This window comes from Plecotus auritus (genome assembly GCF_963455305.1).
Source record: "Plecotus auritus genome assembly, chromosome: 10".
NCBI classification, from domain to species: Eukaryota; Metazoa; Chordata; class Mammalia; order Chiroptera; family Vespertilionidae; genus Plecotus; species Plecotus auritus.
Window position 1 is genome coordinate 32147119 of NC_137785.1, and position 26429 is coordinate 32173547.

General features: G+C 42.2%; 1 protein-coding gene across 6 annotated transcripts in view; it reads right to left on the reverse strand.

The window, feature by feature from the left end:
- The window catches only part of ZNF382 (zinc finger protein 382), a 69825-nt gene that overhangs the window by 21361 nt on the left and 22035 nt on the right, over positions 1 to 26429 (reverse strand). The window lies entirely within an intron of this gene.

Sequence of the window (26429 nt, forward strand, 5' to 3'; positions counted from 1 at the left end):
AGGTCTAATTAATATAAGGACAAGTAAGCAAAAGATGGTGAAGAGTGGCATTATTCTTGGAATGTGCAGGTTTAGAGATGATGGAGTGAGCCTATCAAGAGTACTAACCAGTAAACAAGGAAAACTGTTCAGGTGAAGATGAAAGTGTATATACTTATTTCCTCATGCATAAAAAGGTGTTATAACTTTATCAAGCACTTATTTCATTATTTTGAAAGAAACACTAATCTATATCTAGGCCCTAGCTCTCCATATAACTGATTTATTTTTTCTTGAAAGGGAAGAATTAGAAAAACATTTTCATTAGGAATTATAAAATAAACCAGAGGACAAAGCATACTTTCAAATGAACATAATCACTGATTGCTGCTATATCAGTGGGGGGATGGTCAGTAACTAAATTCTCCTGACCATCAATTCTAATTGTCCCTCCTTTCAATTTGCTGAATTACTTTTTCAGTGTTAGAAAAAGATGGGTTCAAGTTTTCCTCCCAATGCAGTAACATGCCTTAAACTCTGCTATTCCCTATTAGGACTGTGAAGGATTGGATTCTTCAGTATATGTGTATAGCACTCATTGACCTTACCTATTATCCTATACTAGAGGCCCAGTGCACATAATCGTGTGTGAGTCAGGTTCCTAGGCCTAGCCTGCAATCAGGGCCATGTCCGATGCCTTGCAACACCCCATGGCACCCCACAACGCTCGCCGCTGCCGCCCTGTGATGCTCGCTTTGCTTGCCTCTCCCGCCCCAGGACGCTCCGTGAAGCTCCCCACCCCGCAACGGTCCTCAATGCTCCACGACGCCCCGCGATGCTTGCCGCTGTGGCCCCGCGATGCTCTGCAGAGCTCCCCACCCCGTGAAGCTTTGCGACACTTGCCGCTGCCGCCCTGCAATGTGCACAGCCCCACAAAGCTCTGCAATGCTTAACTCTGCTGCCCCGTGACGCTCAACGCTCCCCACCATGCGACTGCTCTACGACGCTCCGGGAAGCTCCCCACCCCGTGATGCTCTGTGATGCCCTTCGATGCTGCCCCGCAATGTTCCTCGATGCTCTGCGATGCCCTGTGACTGCTCTGCAATGCTTCACGACACTCCACGAAGCTCCCCGCCCCACGATGCTTGTCACTGCTTGCTGCTGGACACTCACCACCACTTGCCATCTGCAGCCCGCCACCACTCAGCAGTCCCCAGTCCTGCTCTGCTGTCACCCAGCCCGGTTCCTGTGGTTCCCCGTTGGCCATCCAGTGATGGGATGCACCTCATAGTGACCGGTCATTTGGTTGTCATGGTCGTCACAGACACTGGCTTTTTATATTATAGACTAGTGGCCTGGTGCATGAAATTCATGCACGGGGGGCGGGGTGTCCCTCAGCATGGCCTGCACTCTCTCCAATCTGGGACCCCTCGAAGAATGTCCTACTGCCAGTTTACAGGGATCGGGCCTAAACTGGCAGTCGGACATCCCTCTTGCAATCCAGGACTGCTGGCTCCTAACTGCTTACCTGCCTGCCTGCCTGATTGCCCCTAACCACTCTGCCTGCTGGCCTGCTCACCCCCAACTGCCCCCCACCGGTGGCTTGCTCGCCCCCAAATGCCCCCCCGCCAGCTTGATTATCCCCAACTGCCCCCCTGCCAGCCTGCTTGCCCCCAACTTCCCCCCATGCTGGCCTGCTCACCCCTAACTGCCCCCTGCTGGCCTGCTCACTCCAAAATGCCCCCCTGCTGTCCTGATCACCCCCAACTGACCCCCACTGATGGCCTGCTTGCCCCCAACTGGCCCCCCTGCTGGTCTGCTCACCCCCAACTGCCTCCCCACACTGGCCTGATCACCCACAACTGCCCTCCCATCCTGGCCTGATCACCCACAACTGCCCTCCCCTCTTGGCCTCTAACCGCCTTTACCTCGGCCCCGCCACCATAGCTTTGTCCAGAAGAATGTCCGGAAGGTCTCCTGGAAGGTCTTCCAGTCGAATTAGCATATTACCCTTTTAATTAGTATAGATAGAGGCCTGGTGCACAGGTGGGAGCCAGCTGGTTTGCCCTGAAGAGTGTCCTGGATCAGGGTGGGGGTTCCCTTGGGGTGTGGGCAGCCTGGGCGAGGGGCCTGTGGTGGTTTGCAGGCCGGCCATTCCCCCATGGAGTGAGGGTCCCTGCTGGGGGGTCGTGGCCAGCCTGGGTGAGGGGCTAAGAACTGTTTTCAACTGGCCACACACCCTTCAGGGTTGGGGTTCCCGCTGGGGTGCCTGGCCAGCCTGAGTGAGGAGCTGATGGCTGTTTGCAGGCTGGCCACGCCCCCCAGCGGGGACTCTCACCATGGGGGTGTGGCCAGCCTGGGTAAGGGGCTGAGGGCCATTTTCAGGCTGGCCACACCCCCTGGTGACCCAGGCTCCCAGCCCGTCCTTGAGTGGAGGCCAGGGCAGGCTGGAATCCTGGGTCGCTCCCAGCCACTCCTTCAGCAGTGGCCAGGGCGGGCAGGAAGTTTGGCTTCCTCCATCGCCGTGGGCAACCCAAGCCTCCTGCTCGCTCCAGCTCCATGGCTGCCGCCATCTTTGTTGGGTTACTTTGCATACTCACTCCTGATTGGTTGGTGGGCATAGAGGAGTGACAGTCAATTTGCATGTTTCTCTTTTATTAGTGTAGATAATAAAGAACTAATGTGCTAATTAGACCGGACAGTGGAATGACCTTCCAGAATGACCTTCCGGAACAACCAGTGGACAAGGGGCAGGCTGCGGGGCCGTAAGGCAGCAGGGGCTGCGAGGGCCTACTCTTGTACGAATTTTGTGCATCAGACCTCTAGTTTTTCTTATAAATTCTTGGCAAATTTTACTACTGTTATCTTACTACAACCCACATCTGGTGGAGCAATTTTAAAGATGGGTTTATCTTACCCATAATTTTCTACCTTATTTGCAATAGCCTTAAACTGGAAACAGCCCAATTATCTATGAAAAGGTAAATAGGCAGTATTGTGTCATGTAATTATACAAGGTAATACTACTCAGCAATAAAAAAAGGGTGGGGGGAGAAAACCTACTGATGACAAAAGGGATGAAGCTAAAACATTTTCAGAGTGAAAGCTTTATGCAAAAGAGTAAATATTGCACAATTCCACTTATGTGTAATCCTAGAACATGCAAAACTAATCTGTATTGGTAACAGGAGTTACATTGCCTTCCTAAGAACCTTAATCACCTTCAGGAACATGCTACTACTCAATTTATCCAAGTCTTCACATATTCTTTCTATCCTTCAATGTCTAATTTGTCTGAAATTAGAATATAATTATAGTCTGGACTACCCATTTCAAGAAACATTTCAACAGTCGCAATGAAGGAAAAAGGAGACATATGAAACACTTTCAACAATAAAGAATTTAAATTAAAAAAAAAGACTAGTAGTATATTTCAAGGATTAAAAATGGTGGTAGAGTAGGAGGATGCTGCACAGACATGCTCCCAGGGACAAGCTGGAATTACAGCTGAAATATGGAAAGGCTTCCTGAATAATCAATGGAAAACTCACAGGAGAGAACCCTGATACCCAAGGACTGAAGGTGGAGATTGCATAGAGATTGGTAGGAGGGGAAGAGGTGTGAAAGGGCTGGCAAGGCACCCACAGATGGCAACTGAAGTCCCAGAGAGATATCTCAGCTGTGGGGTGGGGGTGGGGGGTTCCACTGAGAACTCTGGGATCTAATCCCTAAGCTGGGATCCCCAGCAGAGAGCACCAAACTGAGGAGGGTACCAACATAACATCTAGCTGTGAAAAGCAGTGGGGTGCTGTCTGCCAGGGAGTGGCAGCTGAAAGTTTTGGCACCCTCTTAAAGGGACAATGCACAAAAATTCCCTGTGGAGCCACCCACCTTATGCTCTAGCAGAGGGAGGATGAAGTGGACTGGGGCTGTGAGAGCAGAACCCAGGACTGGGGACTCGGGAGGATAAAGCTCAGCATGCAGACACCCCGAGGACATCTTTCCCAGATAGACATTTGCCTTGCCTGGGGGGAAGACAGTCAACACAAGCTATTGGAAAACACCTTGCCCTGAGTCCACTTAAGAGATTAAAAGTAACAATTAGCCTCTAGGCCAGGGGTGGGCAAACTTTTTGACTCGAGGGCCACAATGGGTTCTTAAACTGGACCGGAGGGCCGGAACAAAAGCATGGATGGAGTGTTTGTGTGAACTAATATAAATTCAAAGTAAAGGAGCGGAGGGGAGAGCAAGAGAACCGGATAGAACCGTATTTTGCCCACAGCTGCTCTAGGCAGAAGCAACTGCCACACCATGTTGAAAAACTCTTGCCACACCTGACGACGATTGCCTGGGGGCAATTCAAGTCAGAATGCTATTGGTCTGTAGACAGAGATGGTCTCTGGAGGCTTTGAGTCTTTGCCAGATCCAATTTGTAAGAAACAGCCTTTATCATTGTCCTGCACTAGTGATTGAGAGGTATAGAGGATCTACATAAAACAGTCACAAACCCAAACAGACAACCAAAATGAGGCAACAAAGGAACAACCCCCAAATGAAATAACTAGCAAATTCTCCAGAAGCAGAGATAAATGAAGCAGAGATAAGGAATTTATCTGAAACAGAGTTCAGAGTAATGATGGTAAAAATGCACATCAGCATGAAAAAAGATATAGCAACTAGGAAAAAAGAACACTCTCGAGATAATGACATAATAGAAATAAAAAACACATTGGAAGGAATATACAGCAGAAAAGGGGAAGCTGAGGATCAAATCAGTGAATTAGAAGACAGAGTTGAAAATATCACTCAATCAGAGAACCAAAAAGAAGAAAAAAGTAAAAAACAGGAGAACAGTTTTAATGGAGTTGGGGGACAATGTGAAATGTAACAATATTAGAATAGCAGGTGTGCCAGAAGAGGCAGAAAGGGAGAAAGGAATAGAGAAGGTGTTTGAAGAAATAATGGTAGAAAACTTCCCTTACTTGGCAAAGGAAAAAGTCATACAAGTTCAGGAGGCACAGAGAACCCCAAACAAGAAGAACCCACACAGACCCATGTCCGGTCACATCATAATTAAAATTCCAAAAATTAAGGACAAAAAGAGACTCTTAAAGGCAGCAAGAGAAAAAAACCTGTTACCTACAAAGAAACTCCCATAAGGCTGACACCTGATTTCTCATCAGAAACTCTATAGGCCAGAAGGGAAGGCATGAAGTACTCAAGGTAATGGAAAGCAAGGATCTGAGACCAACATTACTATATCTAGCAAGGCTATCATTCAAAATAGATGGTCAAATAAAGAGCTTCCCAGACAAAAAAAAGGCTAAAGGAGTTCATCACCACCAAGCCAGCATTACAAGAAATGCTAAAGGGATTGCTGTAAGGGATTGCTGAGGAGAAGAAACAGAGAGAGAAACCTAGCCATACAGAATTAAGATGACTATAAATAAGTACCTTTCAATAATAACCCTAAATGTAAATGGATTAAATGCTCCAATCAAAAGGTGTAGGGTAGCTGAATAGATACAAAAACATGACCCAACTATATGCTGTCTACAAGAGATCCACCACAAAACAAAAGTCACACACAGGATGAAAGTGAAGGGAAGGAAAAAATTTTTCCATGCAAATGGAAAAGAAATATAAAGCTGGAGTAGCAATACTCATATCCAACAAAATAGACTTTTAAAAAAATTTATTGATTAAGGTGTTACATGTGTCCTTATTCCCCCATTACCCCCTCACCCCCCTGACTCATGCCCTCACTTGCCCTGTTGTCTGTGTCCATTGGACAAAACAGACTTTAAAAGCATCATGCTAAGTGAAATAACCCAGTTGGAGAAAGATAAATATCATATGATCTCACTCATTTGCAGAATATAATGAACAACATAAATTGATGAACAAAAATAGAGCCAGAGGGGGGGAAATATACTAGAAGATAATAGAAGTAATCCCATTATTTGCAGATTTTTAATATTTCCTACAACTTTTGTGATATCATACTACGTTAGTACAGTTTTGGTAATATTATTATACTTAAAATCCTCTTATTCTTAAAATATTAATGTTTATTGCATGTAATATTATTATATGTAAGATAATTTTTCTTGAATAATTGGAGTTTATTGCATGTGACATTTCATATTTAAAATCGTTTTTCTTGAAAAAAAAAAGACTATATTTCAAATTAGAATTATCAGGGTTAGAGTTGATTGGTTTCATTTTATTGGATTCATGAGCTCCAGGTCTCCTGATTGGTTCAATTTCACTTATTATGGAGTTATCTCTTTTCAAAAATTATATTATTTCACTACTGATTGTATAATTTAATAAAGCAAATGTTTTCATTTGAAAAAAAAATATTTCAACAATCTGCTATTTCAACATGAACATTCTATGTAAAATTCTTAACTTGAAAATATTGTCTTCCCAACTGTAACCTATGCTCTCAAAAGTCATTACTTTATTATCTTCTTTGAAACCTCTGAGTATACATTAACACACTTGTTAAGTGAAGTAAAGGGATGTGATCTTGGCATGAATGTCTAAAAAGAACTTACCATTAAATGATATCTGAATGGATGAGAAAGATGTTTTCCTTGCATGGTACCATAAATAATCAGGTAACTCTGAATGTCTAGCCTTTGTTACAAGATACAGTAAGGAAAAGCAAAAGGGAGGACCTTATTTAATCAGATGGGACAAAGAAGCCTCAGATAAAACATGTTGAATAATGTATCACATTATTAGACCATATCAGAGGATATGTCTATTTGTATGTTACATATAATCAGTAGAATGAATGTGAGTGCAGAAAAAAAGGTACTGACATGGTTTGGAGTAGTCAAGGAACATTTCATGCAGGAAGTGAAACCTGATCTTTTAACTAAAGGATATGTAGCATTGTGTGGTAAAAAATATAACCTTGCCCAATGAAAGTCTTGACACTTGCCTTTGGCTTCTGGAAGGTAATCTCTAAGCCTATGGAATGTCATGCTTGACAGAAGTGTATTAGTTTGCTTGGGAGCCTGTTGGCCAGCCAGAAAGTAACAGTGTGATTTAGGGTGGGGTCTGTGAGCCACATCAACAGTGTGATTTAGGATGGGAGCTTTGGGTCACACAGTATCAGCGTGACTGCTCAAGGGGCTGAAAACTGAGATCAGCCATATGAATAATCAGTCAAGCCTATGTGATGGAGCCCCAATATAAACACTGCATACGATGCTTGGGTGAAGCCTCCCTGGTTGGTGATATTCTGTAATGCTGTCCATAAATCCACAGAGAGAGGGCTACTAAATGGTCCATGTTTGGTACTTTCCCAGATTCTGCCCCATGTGCTTGGCTTGATTTTAATCTTTAGGCTTCCTCTGTAACAAACTATAACTGTGAGTGTTACAGCTTTCAGGAAGTTCTGTGAGTCCTTCTAGCAAATTACTGATACTAAAGTAGTTCTGGGGACTTGTGAACTTGCAATTGGTGTCAGAAATGAGGGTGGCCTTATGTGTACTGTAGTATCCTCTAATTCTGTATTTGGCTAACTGCAAGTATCCACATGGGCACAGAAAAGCTGTCACATAATGAAAGACCCAGTTGTAAAGAATAAAATCAATTGCATAAAGTATATTTGGAAGACTAAAATAAATAGGGATTAGCAAAAGTTCTTAGTCACAGAGAGAAATACACCTGGAATGACCAGATAGGATATTATTCTTTCAGCCCTTGAATAAAAGAGATTTAAAATTTTTATATGGTATCATTTTAGTATATTGACAATTATATGCTGAAAGAACTGGGAGGAAATGATGGCAAATCCATCATGATGGCGGTCCATACTTTGAATAAAATAGCTTTCATTTTGGAAGATGTCAGTGGCAAATGAGAATATGAATCTGTAAAGATATTTCATAGAGTAAAATAACAACACAAATTGTGGAGAGATCATTAAGAAAAATATAATAGAGATGATGGAATCAACCTGCTACTATAAGGGGCTGATTATAGGAACAAAAGGATATAGAAAAAAATCAGAGTAAGGTAAAGAATGACTATTATTTCTGATATATCAATAAACAAAAGGATGAGACAACTGATTATGTATTGTTGTAGGCAGATTAAAATATACCACTAAAGTTCAGGTGGGAGAAATGGGCTAAAAAATGTCTATTTGAAAGACATTCACATAAAACAAGGGAATCACAACTTGAGATGGATAAAATTATTATAGCTTATGGGATCTTTATACTAATAAGAAATGAGGATGAAGAAAAACACTTCACACCAATGAGAGCCTATAGAAATAAAATCCATTTATTCAACAAATATTTATTTTCCCCGGCAATGCAAATAAAGGGAAGAACAGCAACCAAGATGTGAATGGGCATTTAGGGAAACAGAATAAGAATGAGTTAGTATTATTCACTCAAGGTGGGTAGATATTAGGAATCTGACCATTATGATATGATACATGGAAAAAAAGTGGCCTATGAAATCTGATGGCAGGTTATGGTGAGAACAAGATGTGGGATTGAGTGTAGGAAGCAAGAATAAGGTATTGTACAGGGAAAGGAAGGAAAAATGAAAACTAAGAGCAAAATAAAAATTAGACAATTATTTCCTTTTATCTTTATCTTTCAGATATATTTAAGAATTCCTATAAACAGGAGACTATAAATAATACTGAAATGTTAAAGAAACAGATGATAAGAAAGGCCTAAACCACCAAAGTGTGATTCATGAACTTTGTACTACCTGAGACCCTTATGGGAGATCCACAAAGTCAAAACTATTTTTGCTAATAATAACAATACTTTAATTGTCTTTTTAACTGTGTTCTAATTTGCACTAATGAAGCAAAAGCAATAGTGAATGCCTTATTTGTACTCATGGAATTTTAACTTATGCAGGTGAATAAATGATGACAAAGAGAGGCTAATGCCATTAAAGGAAGATTGTTATTATTTTCATTTCTTGCATGGCCACATGAGGTCAGGAGACAGACAGGAGTGAGGGGAAAGTCTAGGCCAGGGGTGGGCAAACTTTTTGACTCGAGGGCCACAATGGGTTCTTAAACTGGACCGGAGGGCCGGAACAAAAGCATGGATGGAGTGTTTGTGTGAACTAATATAAATTCAAAGTAAATGAGCAAAGGGGAAAGCAAGAAAATCCTCCGCTCTTTCGGCTCCGCAGGCCAGATAGAACAGCCGAACGGGCCGGATCCGGCCCGCGGGCCGTAGTTTGCCCACGGCCGGTCTAGGCCAAAGTCATTATTGGGGCTTGCTTCTACAAAAATGGCAACTTCAGATAGGCTAGTTTGAACACTGTTGGCAGGCTATGGGTCATAGGATTGGTCTCTAGTTGACTAGTACCTGGTCTTGGATAATTTAGGACAGGGGATATATTGGTTTGGTGTGTGAGAGTTAGATAAAGAAGGTGGTTGAGGGTATGGGCTTGGGATTCATTGGTTTGTATATAAAAGGTGGGCTCGCCAATAAGTTGCTTACTGTCTCTAAGAATTAGCTCTGGGAGGGGCAGTCTCTCCCAACCATCAAGGACCCCCATAGATGTCAAAACATCATAAAATATAGAAAATAAAAAACATGATTAATACAGTGGATAAAATGTTAACACATTAGCAAAAACCAAAGCACTGGCACCAAACAATAACAGTAATCACTCCATTTCTAACTGGCACATACAAGAAAAAATTTAAGACTGTTGACAGAGCAGAAATATATTATTAATTTTACTAGAGGCCTGGTGCACGAAATTCATGCACGGGAGTGGGGGGTGTCCCTCAGCCCAGCCTGCACCCTCTCCAATCTGGGACCCCTTGAGGGATGTCCGACCGCCCGTTTAGGCCCGATCCCACTGGGATCCCTCTCACAATCCAGGACTGCTGACACCCAAATGCTCTCCCCTGCAGGCCTGGTCCCCCCCAACAGCCCTCCCCTGCAGGCCTGGGTCCCCCCCAACTGCCCTCCCGTGAAGGCCTGGTCCCCCCAAACTGCTCTCCCCTGAAGGCCTTTACCCCCCAAACTGCCCTCCCCTGCAGGCCTGGTCCCCCCCCAACTGCCCTCCCCTGCAGGCCTGCCCCCCCCAACTGCCCTCCCCTGCAGGCCTGGTCCCCCCCCAACTGCCCACCCCTGCAGGCCTGGTGCCCCCTAACTGCCCTCCCCTGCAGGCCTGGTCCCCCCCCAACTGCCCTCTCCTGCAGGCCTGGTCCCCCCCAACTGCCCTCTCCTACAGGCCTGGTCCCCCCCAACTGCCCTCCCTTGCAGTCCTGGTACCCCCAAACTGCCCTCCCCTGCAGGCTTGGCCCCCCCCCCAGCTGCCCTCCCCTGCAGGCCTGGTCCCCCCACAACTGCCCTCCCCTGCAGGCTGGTTCCCCCCCAACTGCCCTCCCCTGAAGGCCTGGTCCCCCCAACTGCCCTCCCCTGCAGGCCTGGTCCCCCCAACTGCCCTCCCCTGCATGCCTGGTTCCCCAACTACTACTCTCCCCTGCAGGCCTGCCCCCCCAACTGCCCTCCCCTGCAGGCCTGGTGCCCCCTAACTGCCCTCCCCTGCTGACCTGGTCTCCCCCAACTGCCCTCCTCTGCCGGCTTGGTCCACCCCAACTGCCCTCCCCTGCAGGCCTGGTCCCCCCCAACTGTCCTCCCCTTCATGCCTGGTTCCCCAACTACTACTCTCCCCTGCAGGTCTGCCCCCCAACTGCCCTCCCCTGCAGGCCTGGTCCCCCGCAACTGTCCTCCACTGCAGGCCTGGTCCCCCCAACTGCCCTCCCCTGCAGGCCTGGGTCCCCCCCAACTGCCCTTCTCTGTTGGCCTGGTCACCCCTAACTTCCCACAACTGCCCTCCCCTGCAGGCCATCTTGTGGTGGCCATCTTGTGTCCACATGGGGGCAGCCATCTTGTGTCTTGGTGTGATGGTCAATTTGCATTTTACTCTTTTATTAGATAGGATTATATCTTCACTGTTATTGTATTTTCAATATTCAGTGTGATAATTAAAGAAGTATGCCTAAAGCACTTCTGTTGTATACCAGAGTATAATGTTTTTTGTGAGGAAGAGGGCTGGTGTAATTGCTGAGTACAGAACTGAATAACTTTTTGCGGAAAAACTTTTTTACTTGAAAGTACAATAGACTACTCAGAGTATCTGGTAGGTATTTCTTGAACAATGTGAGCCTGTCAATTCAAAGAAAACATCTGCCAACATTTGTTACCAATGATAAAATTCAAGTTTCAACTAAAGGTCATTATATTGGAAAGCTCATATTTGCCATTGTGTCAGCTTCCTCTTGTTTAAAATACTTTTCTGATGAGATTTCAGATGATATTAACAAATATGGGTTTGGGTTTAAAAAAATGTTGTATATGGAAATGTGGCAAAATTTGGAAGATATGTACATGTCAGATGACCAATGCATAATATTACCCAAAAATGCCTTGGTAAAAAAATTTATTTTAGTGGACCATTGGATTTTATGTAATAGTGTACAAAAATCAGTATTATGATTTCAGATTCTATATTGCACTGTTTAGGAACTATAAATTAAGCTTGACTGTAGTATTAATGAAAAATATTCACAACAATCTTAAAAGGCTATTAAAATACTTATTTTTCAAACTATTCATAAGCATGAAGATTTTTTTCTTCATATATTTCAATTAAAACAACAATTGAAACAGATTGAGTGCAGAATCATTTTTGAAAATTAGCGGTCTTTTATTAAGGAAGACACTATAAATTTCAATTATGCAAAAATGCCACTTTTCTCATCATTTTTTCCCTTTTGGAGAACAGTTATTTTTTTGTAAAAATAGGATTTTCTTGTTATCATGTAATGAATTTATTATTATTATATATTTTTAAAATGAATAGATAAATGAATATTTAAAATGTTTAATTTCTAATAGGGTATACACACACACACATGAGTGCACACACAGGGAGTTCTTTTAATTTTTAACAATTTTAAGAATATATAAGCAAGTTTCAAGACTAAAAAGTTGATCTGGACATCCAGATTCCAGCAATGTAAAAGAAATTTGTATCAAAGCAACCTTCCAGTTGATGAAGTTATAAACTCTGGGCGAACTAGAAAAAACAACAATTCATTTGATAAAGAGTGATCAAAAGCAGGCATAAACTGGAGTGGATACAATCTTTGAAAGAAAGAAAACGCACTGCATAAGATTTATATCAGGTTTTCCACTGTGTGCCTGGTAATTCATCTCAAGGAGAAAGCAGGAGTCACATGTGCAGAAAAATCAGAGATTATAGGTCTGGGCTATGAGAGTGGCTGTAAATTGAGAACTAAATCTTAGAATGGAGAAGTAATAGAAGGAGAGCACAAAAGTTAGCATACCCCCCTCCTCAATACCTTGGTTAATTGCTTTTCTGCAGGGTAGACTGCAAGGAACATAAAAGGGAAAAGAAAGCTGGAGCTCTGAAAGAATTAAGCAAAAATTTTAGCAGTTACTTGACTCTGGAAAAACAGAGTATTTAGTTCCAGTCCTGTGCCAAGTTAGAGAAACCTGGTTAAACCTTTGATCTTTCTATTGAAACCCCAGAACAGTCATGTATTAGGAGTGAAGGCTGCATTCCAGGAATCAGAGAACATCATAAAACCAAAGGAAAACCTGAAAATGAAACAGAAATCATCTAAAAAAACTTAAAAGCAATTTGACAAAAGAATCAACATGAACTTCCAGTAACTTAACCAAATACCAGATTAAAAACTCAGCAATCTTCAGAGGAAGAAAAAGGATCCAGCATCTTCACAATATATTATCTACAAGGTTTTTCTGAGAAGAAACAGGAAATTGTGGCCAACAGAAAAGATAAAAAACAGTCAACAGAAAAAGAACTGATAGATGTCCCCTATGTTAAAATTGGGAAATAAGGAATTTAAAGTAACTGTGATAAATATAAATCTACAAGAAAAAAAAAGCAATATTGGTAAAGAGATTTTTCAGAAGAGATAAGAAAATGCTAACTAAAAAAACCCAACAATATCTGAAATACAAAATTCACTGGATGGGTTTAACAGCAAATGAACACAAGAGAATTAGAAAATTGGAAACCTGGTTAGCAGGAATTACCCAAACTAAAAGAATAGCCCAGGCTGGGTGGTTCAGTTGGTTGAGGCATCGTCCTATGCACCAAAAAGGTTGCAGGTTTGATTCCCAGTCAGGGCACGTACTGGAGGCAATATTTCTCTCTCTCTAAAAATCAATAAACATATCCTTGGGTAAGGATTAAAAAATAAATAAAAGAATAAAAAAATCCTCACCCTGGCCAGTGTGGCTCAGTTGGTTGGTACCTAAAGGTTGCCGGTTTGATTTCATGTCAGGGCACATGCCCGGGTTGCAGCTTGATCCCTGGAGGGGGTGGCAGCTGACCAGTGTTTTTCACTATCACATCAATGTTTCTCTCTCTCTCTCCTTTCTTCTCTCTCAAAAAAAATCAATTAAAAATATTTATTAAAATCCTTAATGAACTGGAGAATAGGATTACATAATTTAAAATATAATTGAGAAAGAGCAGAAAAAATAATTGGCCAAAGTTTTCCCAAATATTGGATAAAATGTTCCCTAATTTTAAACAAGAACCCTATGAACTCACTATATTGACGTATTAGTTTTAATAGTTCTTTTCTTTTAGATTCCTTGGGAGAGATTTACTATGTACACAATCATGACATCTATAAATGAAGATAGTTCACTTTCTAATCTGTTGCCTTTTAACTTGGTTTTCTAATCTTATTGCAGTGATTTGTATCCAATTCAGTGTTTAATACAAGGGGTGATAGTGGGCATTCTTCCTTTGTTTTTGATCACAGAGGAGCATTCAGGCTTCACCACTGAGTGTATTGGTAGCTACAAGTTTTCCAAAAATATCCTTTATGAGGTTGCTAATCTGCTCTAAGTTTTTATAATAAACTAGAGGCCCAGTGCACAGAGGGGGGGGGGTCCCTCAGCCCAGCCTGCAGCCTCTCCAATTGGGGACCCCTTGGGAGATGTCTGACTGCTGGTTTAGGCCCGATCAAACCAGCAGTTGGACATCCCTCTCACAATCTGGGATCACTGGCTCCTAGCTGCTCACCTGCCTGCCTTCCAGATCGCCCCTAACTGCCTCTGCCTGCCAGCCTGATCACCCCTACCTGCCCTCCCCTGCCGGCCTGGTTGCCCCCAACTGCACTCCCCTGCAGGCCTGATCTCACCCCCAACTGCCCCCCTCTGCTGGCCAATTTGGTTCTGATTGGTCGGTTTCTATGTCAGTCAGCATCAGAAGCTCTGCCTCCTAGGCATCCATTGATTCTTCACAGCACCCACATTTGGTTCTGATTGGTTGGTTCCTATGCCAACCAATCAGCAGCCTGATCAGCAGCCCCGATGGAGGCCTGGAGAGAAATGGAGGCGTGACTGCTGGCCAGACTGGAAAAGAGAGAGAGAGAGAGGCAAGTGCTGATCAAAAGCTGCCATAAAGGCAATGGATCAGTCCCTGCTTCTCTCTTCAGACCTCTCTCTGGTCTCGATTTGCAGCCTCCTCAGCAGTCAGTGCTGGGGCACTGTGTCTGCAGTGGAAGCAGTCAGCGCTGGGTTGCCACGGCAACCCAGTGCTGACTGCAGGACTGACTTCCGGTTGGTCGAGCCTCGGTTGTTACAACCCATGGTTTTTATATATTAGGACAGGAATGGAATTTAATTATTTTCCTGCATCTACTGACATGATTACATGGCTTTCTCCTTTATTTCTAGTTACTTTTTTTTTTAATCCTCACCTGAGGATATTTTTTTCCATTGATTTTTAGAGAGTGGAAGGGAGAGGGAGAGACAGAGAGAAACAGCAATGTAAGAGAGACACATTGATTGGTTGCCTCCAGCATGCCTCAGACCAGGGCCAGGAGCCTGAAACTGAGGTACATGCCCTTGACCGGAATTGAACCAGGGACCCTTCAGTCCGCAAGCCGACACTCTATCCACTGAGCTGAACCAGCTAGAACTCTAGTTACTTTTAGAACTCTTTTCACCCTTATAAGGTGAATGATGTTTGCTTTTTGAATACCAAATCAAATTGTTTTCCTGGGATAAATACTTTTTGGTCATGAGGTATTATACTTTTTATTTTTAATTGATTTCAGAGAGGAAGGGAGAGGGAGAGAAAGAGAGAGAAATATCAATGAGAATCATTGATTGGCTGCCTCCTGCATGCGCCCTGACCGGGAATCAAACTGTGGCCTGCTGGCTCATAGGTCAACACTCAACCACTGAGAGACACTGGCCGGGCAAGGTATTATCCTTTTTAAATATTGCTAGATTTAGCTTTAAAATAGTTTGTTAAGGATTTTATATCTAGTTTCAGGAGAGATGTTGGTGTATAGTTTTCTATTTGTGCCTTTGGTTGAGGATAATGCTGGCCTTATAAAACGAGTTAACTATAAAACAGGAGTCCGTACCTTTTGTGACAGCATTATGCTGAGTGAAACAAGCCAGTCAGAGAAAGACAAATACCATATGATCTCACGTATATGTAGAATATAATGAATATAATAAACTGACAAATAGAACTAGAGGCATGAATTCATGGAACAAACTGACAACTGTCAGAGGGGAGGTAGGGTGGGGAGAACTGGATGAAAGAAGGTGAAGAGATAAGCCAAAGAATATATATGCATAGCCCATGTACACAGACAATAGTATGGTGAAGGCAAGGGGGAGCAGGTGGTGGGGACTGGGCAGAGGTGGTAAAAGTGAGGGAAAAGGGGGGTCATCTATAATAGTGTAAACAATGAAAAATAAAAGTTGGGAAGTGTCCACTCCTACTCTATTTGTTGGCATAAAATTGTTTGTATATTCCTTTTAATGTCTGTAGGATTTGCAGTGATATAGCCACTTTAATTTTTGATATTGGTAGTATGTCTTCTTTCTGTTTTTCCTGTGCTTTACTGATTTTATTAAAAATAAATCGGCTTTTGGCTTCACACATTTTCTCTATTATTCTGTTGTGTATTTCATGGTTTCTGCTTTAGTCTTTTATTATTTTTCTATTCCTACCCTTTGAGTTTAATTTACCTTTCTTTTCCTAGCTGCTTAGGCTGAGAGTTTAAATCCATGATTTGATGAAATAATTTTTTAAATGCTGTTTATTTGCATCCATAAAATTTTGATATGTTTTGTCATTCAGATCAAAATTTAATTTTACATTTCTTCCTTAATTCATGAGTTATTTTGGAAGTTTGGTGATTAATTTTCAAATATTTGGGGACTTAGAGGTATCTTTTTAATTTTTAAATTAATTCTATTGTGGGCAGAGACCATGCTCTTTGATTTCAGGTCTTTTTAATTTGTTGACACTGTTTTGTGGTCCAACATATAGGGTTTATCTTGCTAATTGACCATCACACCCTCCCAAAGATGGTGGTGCCCACCCAATAAGGAGGGAATACGCTAATTGACTGCCACACCCTCAAAGATGGAAATACCCACAGCCACAAGATGGTGGCGCCCAGTCCCCTCAGCCCCACTGGGGCGGCAGGCGTGCGGCATGGCCAGGCCTGCCCCCAGGTGGGTCTGGCCACTCTGTGAACCTGCCTCCAGAGTCCCCCAGTCCCCTCAGCCCCCCAGGGCTGGCCTGAGGCACAGGCAAGCCTCAGATGTCGGCTGCCCAGCCTCCCAGGGACGAGCCCAAGGCACAGGCAAACCTTGAATGGCATCTACTCAGCTGCCCAGGGCCGCCCGAGGCTCAGGTAATCAGGGCCGGCTGAGGCTTGCACTGCTGGCAGTGCAGCAACAGAGGTATGATGAGGGCGTTGCCTTTCCCTGATTGTTGGGTCACCTCCTGCCCCTGAGGGCTCCCGGACTGTGAGAGGGGGTAGGCCGGGCTGAGGGATCCACCTTCCAGTGCATGAGTTTTCATGCACTGGACCTCTGGTAGATTAACTAGGCACAATTGATTGCATTTTCAAGCCTTCCTTACCTTATTGATTTCCTTTGTCTTTATTCTGTCAATTACTGAGGGAGGGGTGTTTATATCTCAAGCTATAATTATACTGCCTCTTTCAGGTGTATCAATGTTGCGTTGGTATTTCCTGCCTTCTCAATAGGGGTGATATTACTCCCTATGGAGCAAAACTAGTTCTTGGGAAAATGGGGAAAAATTGTAGACCTCCAAGGGGCAATGAAACATAGATTATGGTATTAAAATGTCATGGGGCTGGTAGCAATCTATCTACACTAATAGAAGAGAAATATGCAAATTGACTGTCACTCTGCAATGCCCACCAGCCAATCAGGAGTGAGTATGCAAATTAACCCAACAAAGATGGTGGCAGCCATGGAGCTGGAGCGAGCAGGAGGCTTGGGTTGCCCACGGCGATGAAGGAAGCTAAGTTTCCCACCCGCCCTGGCCACTCCTGAAGGAGTGGCTGGGAGCCTGGGTCGCTGGGGGGGTGTGGCCAGCCTGAAAACGGCCCTTAGCCCCTTACCCAGGCTGGCCACACCCCCATGTCTCTTAGCCTTCTTTATGTCCTCTTTCGAAAACTGTCTATTTAGGTCCTTTGCCCATTTTTTATTGCATTGTTTATCTTCCTTTTGTTAAGATGTATGAGTTCCCTGTACATTTTGAAGATTAAACGCTTATCAGAGATAACATTGGCAAATACAGTATGTTCTCCCATGCAATGGACTTCCTTGTTGTTTTGTTGATGGTTTCTTTTGCTGTGCAGGAGCTTTTTATTTTGATGTGGTCCCATTTATTTTCTCTTTAGTTTCCATTGCCCTAGGAGCTGTATCGGTAAAGATATTGCTACAACATATGTCTGATATTTTTGCTGCTTATAGATTCTTCTAAGATTTTTATGGTTACCCATCTTACACTTAAGTCCTTTATCCATTTTGAGTTTATTTTTGTGTATGGTGTAAGTTGGTGATCTAGTTTCGTTTTTTTGCATGTATGTGTCCAATTTTCCAGACTCCATTGTATGCTCTTGCCTCCTTTGTCAAATATTAATTGAGCATAATTGCTTGGGTAGATTTCTGGATTCTCTGTTTGGTTCCATTGGTCTATATATATGTTCTTGTGCTAATCCAGGCAGTGTTGAGAACAGCAGCTTTGTAATATAGCTTGATACCTGGTATTGTGATCCCTACAACTTTGTTCTTCTTTCTCAGGATTGCTGCAGCTATTCGGGGTGTTCTTTTCATTCCAGATGAATTTTTGGAGAGTTTTCTCTAGGTCTGTGAAATATTCCATTGGTATCTTAATTGGAATTGCATTGAATCTATAGATTGCTTTGGGTAGTATGGACATTTTAATGATGTTGATTCTTCCAATCCATGAACATGGTATATTGTTCCATTTGTTAATGTCTTCCTCTATCTCTTTTATTCAATGTCCTGTAGTTTTCCAAGTATAGGTATTTTACGCCCTTAGTTAAGCTTATTCTTAGGTTTCTTAATTTTTTTTGTTGCATTGGTAAAGATGATTGTTTGTTTAGTTTATCTTTCTGTGAGTTATTGGTGTGTAAAAAAGCCAAAGATTTCTGGGTGTTAATTTTCTATCCTGCTACATTGCCAAATTCATTTAATAGGTCTACTAGTTTTTTGATGGAGTCTTTCGGGTTTTCTATGTACAATATCATGCCATATGCGAATAATGAGTTTTACTTCTTCTTTTCCAATTTGGATGCCTCTTATTTCTTCTTCTTGTCTAATCGCTATGGCTAGCACTTCCAGAACTATGTCGAACAGGAATGGTGAAAATGGGCATCCCTGTCTTATTCCTGTTCTTAGGGGAAATGGTTTTAATTTTTTCCTACTGAATATGATGTGCCCTGTAGGTTTGTCATGTATGGCCTTTATCATATTGAGATATGCTCCCTTTATTCCAACTTTGCTGAGATTTTTTTTTTTTAATCAAAAATGGGTGTTGGATTTTTTCAAATGCTTTTTCTGTCCATTGATATGATCATGTGATTTTTGTTTTTCAATTTGTTTAAGTGATGTATCACATTTAGTGATTTGTGAATATTGTACCAGCCTTGCATCTCTGGAGTAAATCTCACTTGATCATGGTGTATGATCTCTTTAATATATTGCTGGCTGCGATCTGCTAATATTTTGTTGAGGATTTTAGCATCTATGTTCATCAGGGATATTGGACTGCAATTCTCTTTCTGTGTAGTGTCTTTTGGAATTAGGATAATGCTGGCCTCATAAAAAGAGTTTGGAAGTGTTCCTTCCTCTTGGATTTTCTGAAAGTTTGAGGAGCATAGGTGTTAGTTCTTCTTTGAATATTTGGGAAAACTCCCCTGTGAAGCTGTCCGGACCTGGCTTTTGTTTTGGGGAAGGAGGGGAGTTTTTTATTACTGCTTCTATTTCATCAGTGTTTATTGACCTGTCCAGGTTTTTTGATTCTTCCTGATTCATTTTTGTGAGATTGTATTTTTCTATTTCATCCACATTGTCCAGCCCGTTGGCATATAGTTGTTCATAGTATTTTTTAACAATCTTTTGTATTTCTGTGGTGTCCATAGTTACTTCTCCATTTTTATTTTTGATTTTATTTATTTAGGTCCCCTCTCTTTGTTTCTTGATGAGTTTGGCTAATGGTTTATCAATTTCGTTTATCCTTTCAAAGAACCAGCTCTCAGTTTCATTGATTTTTTTTTTTTAGTCTCTATGTTATTTATTTCTGATCTAATCTTTATTATTTCCTTCCTTCTACTTACTCTGGGCTTTTCTTGTTGTTCTCTTTTTAGTTCTTTAAGTTGTAGGTTTAATAGTTTATTGCTGATTTTTCTTGTTTTTTTTTGTTTGTTTGTTTTTGTTTTTTTGAGGTATGCCTGTAGTGCTATGAACTTCCCTCTCAGGACTTCTTTTGCTGTGTCCCAGAGATTTTTGGTTGTTGTGTGTTCAGTTTATTTATTTCCAGGAAGTTTTTGATTTCTTTCTTGACCTCATTGATAACCCATTCATTGTTTAATAACATGCTATTTAGCCTCCATGTGTTTGAATGTTTTGGGGTGTTTTTACTGTAGTTGATTTCTAATTTCATTCCATAGTGATCTGAGAAGATGCTTGATATGATTTCAATCTTCTTGAACTTGTAGAGACTTGTTTTGTGTCCTAACATGTGGTCTGTCTTTGTGAATGATCCATGTGCACTTGAGAAGAATGTATATTCTGCTGTGTTGGGATGAAATGTTTTATAAATGTCTATTAAATCCATCTGATCCAGTGTGTCCTGTTTAGAGTCCCTCTTTCCTTGTTAAGTTGTTGTCTAGAAGATCTGTCCAGTGACATCAGAGGGGTGTTAAAGTCCCCTACTATGACTGTATTGTTGTCAATATTTCTGTTAAAGTCCTCTAGAAGTTTTTTTAAAAAATGTATTTGATGCACCTATATTGAGTGCATATACACTGAGTGGCCAGATTATTATGACCACCCCATCAGTACTTCGTTGGGCCACCTTTTGCCTTCAATACTGTGGCAATTCTTCTTGGCATTGACTCTACAAGATGTTGAAAGGTGATATGAGGAATCTGACACCATGCCTGATGAATAGCACTGTACAGTTCTGTGAGATTTGATGGTTGTGGAACTAGCTGCCTGATGGCTCTTTTAACTTCGCCCCACAAATGCTCAATTGGATTGAGATGTGGTGATTGTGGGGGCCACCTAAACAAGGTAAAGTCTCCCTCATGTTCTTGAAACCACTCCTGCACAATACAAGCACTGTGGCATGGCGCATTGTCTTGTTGGAAGAAGCCATCTCCATTGTGATATGCCATCAACATGATAGGATGAACTTGATCACAATGTGTGTTGTGCTATTCAGACATTGTTCCACACGAATTAAAGGGCCCAAATCATGCCAGGAAAACATGTCCCAAACCATAACACTGCCCCCACCAGCTTGAAGAGTTGTACTCATGTATGTGGGGTGCATGCTTTCATGCTGTTTCCGCCAAATTCTCACTCTGCCATCTGCATGATGCAACTGGAAATGTGATTCATTGGACCACGTGACTTTTCCAATGCTCGACTATCCAATCCTTGTGTTCCTGTGCAAATTGGAGACGTTTTATCTTGGTAACTGCAGACAGCCAAGGTGTTTGAACAGGCCTTTGGCTTCCATATCCTATATGATGCAGTGTATGGCTAATTTGCCTTGCCTGGGGGCAAGACAGTCAACACTCAGTGTATGTTTACCAGGGTTATATCCTCTTGTTAGATCCATCCCTTTAGTATTATGTAGTGACCTTTATTGTCTCTTGTGATGGCCTTCATTTTAAAGTCTATTTTGTCAGATATGAGTGTTACTACTCCAGCTTTTTTTTTTCTTTTCCATTTGCATGGAACTTTTTTCCATCCCTTCATTTTCATCCTGTGTGTGTCTTTTATTTTTAGGTGGCTCTCTTGTAGACAACATATAGTTGGGTCAAGTTTTTGTATCCATTCAGCTACCCTACACCTTTTGATTGGAGCATTTAATGCATTTACATTTAGGGTTATTATTGAGAGGTACTTATTTATAGCCATTTTAATTCTGTATGGCTACGTTTCTCTCTATGTTTCTTCTCAGAAATCCCTTTAGCATTTCTTGTAATGCTGGCTTGATGGTGATGAACTCCTTTAGCCTTTTTTTTTTGGTCTGGGAAGCTTTTTATTTGACCATCTATTTCAGGGGTCCTCAAACTACGGCCCACAGGCCACATGCGGCCCGCCGAGGACATTTACCCAGCCCGCCGGGTGCTGCTGCCTGTCCTGCTTAGCAGCCAACTCGTCCCGGGCCCGCAGTGTGCATAGGAATTTGTTCATAGTTTTTTTTTTTTTAAACTATAGTCTGGCCCTCCAACGGTCTGAGGGACAGTGAACTGGCCCCCCATTTAAAAAGTTTGAGGACCCCTGATCTATTTTGAATGATAGCCTTGCTGGATATAGTAATGTTGGTCTCAGATCCTTGCTTTCCATTACCTTGAGTACTTCATGCCATTCCCTTCTGGCCTGTAGAGTTTCTAATGAGAAATCAGGTGTCAGCCTTATGGGAACTCCTTTGTAGGTAACAGGGTGTTGTTTTTTCTCTTGCTGCCTTTAAGCTTCTCTCTGTCTTTAATTTTTGGCATTTTACTTATGATATGTCTGGGAATGGGTCTGTTTGGGTTCTTCTTGTTTGGGATTCTCTGTGCCTCCTGAACATGTGTGACTTTTTCCTTTACCAGGTTAGGAAAGGTTTTTGCCATTATTTATTCAAATACCTTCTCTATTTCTTTCTCCCTTTCTGCTTCTTCTGGCACACCTGCTATTCTAATATTGTTATATTTCACATTGTCCTACAGCTCCCTTAAGCTGCCCTCCTGGTTTTTACTTGATTTTTCTTTTTGGTTCTTTGATTGAGTGATATTTTCAACTCTGTCTTCTAATTCACCGATTTGATCCTCAGCTTCCCCTAATCTGCTGTGTATTCCTTCCAATGTATTATTTTTGTTATGTCATTCTTTTATCTGAGACTGTTCTTTTTTCATAGTTACTATATCTTTTTTCATAATGTTGAGCATTTTTACCATCATTCCTCTGAACTCTGTTTCAGATAAATTCCTTATCTCTGCTTCATTTATATCTTCTTCTGGAGAATTTGCTAGTTCTTTCATTAGAGGGTTGTTTCTTTGTCTCCTCATTTTGGTTGTCTGTTTGGGTTTGTGACTATGTTTTAGGTAGATCCTCTATACCTCTTAATCACTAGTGCAGGACAGTGCTAAAGGCCGTTTCTTACAAATTGGATCTGGCAAAGACTCAAAGCCTCAGAGACCACCTCTATCTACAGACTAGTGGGATTCTGACTTGAATTGCCCCAGGCAATCGTCCTCAGGTGTGGCAAGAGTTTTTTCAACAGTGGGGCAGTTGCTTCTGCCTAGAGGCTAATTGTTACTTTTAATCTCTTAAGTGGACTCAGGGCAAGGTGTTTTCCAATAGCTTGTGTTGACTGTCTTCCCCCCAGGCAAGGCAAATATCTATCTGGGAAAGATGTCCTCCTGAGGGGATGACTCAGCCCAGGAAACTTGGGGTGTCTGCATGCTGAGCTTTATCCTCCCAAGTCCCCAGTCCTCTCACAGCTCTAGTCCACTTTACCCTCCCTCTGCCAGAGCATAAGGTGGGTGGCTCCACAAGGAATTTTTATGCACTGGCCCTTCAAGAGGTTGCCCGAACTTTCAGCTGCCACTCCCTGGCAGGCAACACCCTGCTGCTTTTCACAGCTAGATGTTATGTGGATACCCTCCTCAGTTTGGTGCTCTCTGCTGGGGATCCCAGCTTAGGGATTAGATCCCAGAGTTCTCAGGAGCACCCCCCCCCACACACACACAGTCTGTCCGGGACTTCAGATGCTGTCTGTCAGCGCCTGGCCAGCGTGCCTCTGCCCCACCTACCAGTTTCCATGCAGTCTCCACCTTCATTCCTTGGGTATCAGGGTTCTCTCCTGTGAGTTTTCCATTGATTATTCAGGAAGCCTTTCCATTTTTCAGCTGTAATTCCAGCTTGTACCTGGGAACATGTCCATGTAGCATCCACCTACTTGCCGCCATTTTTAATCCTTTTCCACTGGTGTATTTTGAATCTCTGTTAGAACTGTTAGAACTTCTGATGAATTAACCCTCTTTATCATGGTAATATTCTGTGCTCTGAAATCTACTTTGATGTGCACCTACTCCCATTTTCTTCTGCTTAGTGTTTGCATGTGTTAATAGAGTCTGATTCTATTTATGTCTTACTGCTGACAACTTCCTTAAATCCACTCCTCATTTCCCCTCTTGCTCTACACCTGATCAAGCCAATAAGAAAGCTTGCATGTTCTCTCTCATTGGTGCTCGTGGGAAGTTTAAACGATGCAAGCCCTAGCCCACAAGTAGAACTTCCACCTGGCCCACCCTCTAATCACAATAATCATCAAAGAAAAATACCTCTCCTTTCTTACTCAGGTCATTCTAGGAATAGCTTGGGAATCTTTCCTGCTCTCCCCACAGTCTTATATCAGATTTCATCTTGACATTTGGACCATATTTGGGGTGAGTAGGGGCAGTGATCTTATCTTCACATGGGATAACCTATAAGACAGCATGGTATCTATATTTTTCATCTTTTTATATTTCTCCTGCCTGTGATTTTACATTTAATATGTGTTTTTTACACACAGTACATAGTTGGATATTCCTTTTCATTTCAGTTATTGAATAGGCAACATTAGATGTTTCATTTGGTTTTTATTTCTATGGTTAACACCTTGAAGAGATACGTTATATTCATTTTTGTTTTATACCGTGACTAGAGGCTCGGTGCATGAAAATTCATGCACTGGAGGGGGTGGTCCCTCAGCCCAGCCTGCCCCCTCTCAGTCCAGGAGCCCTCAGGGGTGGGAGGCGACCTGCAAATCAAGGAAGGCAACGCCCCATCACACTTCTGCTGCTGCCACTGCCAGCAGCGTAAGCCTTGGCCGGCCCTGGTTACCTGAGCCTCAGGCAGCCCTGGGCAGCTAGGAGGCTGAGGGGACTGGTGGACTCTCGAGGCAGGTGCACAGAGCGGCTGGGCCCGCCTGGGGGTGGGCGCAGCCTTGCTGCACGCCTGCCGCCCCAGCAGGGCTGAGGGTCTGGGCACCGCCATCTTTGAGGGCGGGGCAGTCAATTAGCATATTCCCTCATTGGCTGTGGGCGCCATCATCTTTGTGATGGTGTGAGGGTCAATTCGCATATTCCCTCTTTACTAGATAGGATGATACTGAGGCCATTTATATTAACTGTTTTAAAGTCCTTACCTGCAAATTCACCACATCTTTCTTTTTTAGATCTGTTTTTATTGACTTATTTTTACTATAGACTATGAGTTTTTTCCTGTTTATAGGTCATTTTTCTTGTTTCTTCACATGTTCACTAATTTTTTATTGGACATCAGATATTATCAATTTAATGTTGTTGAGTTTATATATGGTTGTATTTTCATAAAGAGTATTGGTCTTTTTATGAAAGACTGTGTTGTGGCAGCCATAGAATCGCACCACTAAGATCTCCTTTCAAAAATAACTTGACATTCATGTGCAAGCAGTGTAGTACCTTGACAGCCTCCAATTGTTAGCATCTTCAGGATGCTCTTTGAATTTTGAACCAAACTAGGGTCTCTCAAGGGAATCTCCATCCAGTGTCTGAACACTGAGGGGATAGGCCATTTCTGTCCACATGGGATACCTTTGATGGACAATCCTTGCTTCAGATTGCTCTGTTACGTTAGTTCTTGGTCACCTCTGCATAATGGTCTGAGGCTCTCCCTTCCCAATCCTGTTAGCATCTGTCTTTCTTTCTGCATGTCCCTTCTGTACCATGATCTGATAAATTTCTATGTCCAATCTTACTTTTGTCTTTTAAAAAATATATATTTTTATTGATTTCAGAGAGGAAGGAAGAGATAGAAACATCAGTGATGTGAGAGAATCATCAATTGGCTGCCTCCTGCACGTCCCTTACTGGGGATAGAACCTGCAACCTGGGCATGTGCCCTGACCAGGAATCGAACTGTGATCTCCTGATTCATAGATCTAAGTTTGATCACTGAGCCATGCCAGCTGGGCCTTACTTTTTCTCTTATTGTCCATAGATGTCACCTTTAACAAATCTATTATACTCCTAACTCCATCTTAGCTTTTCTATCCTGGAGAACCCAACAGATATACAGCAATTATATGTGGATTGGCTTCATCCTTTCTATGCTTTTTGTTTACATTCTTTTATGGCAAATCTTACAAAGTTTTTCATCTATGGCAAATCCAACCTCATTTATTAAGTGTGGCCTTTCTATGGCGTCTATTTAATGTCTGTCCTATATATTAACAATTTCTCTCCACTCAGGCTGGAGGAAAATAAATTATTTCATGTACAGTAGGCTATGGGAATTGTCTTAAAACACTATGATAATAGTGTTTTCCTTAGAACATGTCCTTGTCTAGTTTTATGGAGTTCTACTTACATAGGTGCAGACTTATATTTTAGCTAAAGACTCAAGGGGAAGCTTTTCCAGATTTTGGAAACTCTTTTCTCTGCATAGTTCCCTTTTTGGGGAAAGTGTGTTTTATATATTCTAGCCACCTTACTCTTCTTGAGTGACAATGTTGGTCCCCTCAAGTCAGTAAATTGCTAAGTTCTTTTTGGAGTCATCTCTCTGTACTAAAATCTGGACTAGGCCTTCAGATGAAATACTGGAATGAAATAGAGTTAATCTCATTTGTCTTTATTCTCTCTAGAATACAGATCTGTGCTGCCTGTTGTTCAATATCTGAAAATAGTTTTATTCAGTTTTCTAGTTGTTTCCTGTAGAAATATAATTCCAGCCTCTGTTATTTCCTCAGGGCTGTAAGTAGAAGTCTTAAATTATACAAATGAAGGCAAGGCTCAGATGGCTTGATAA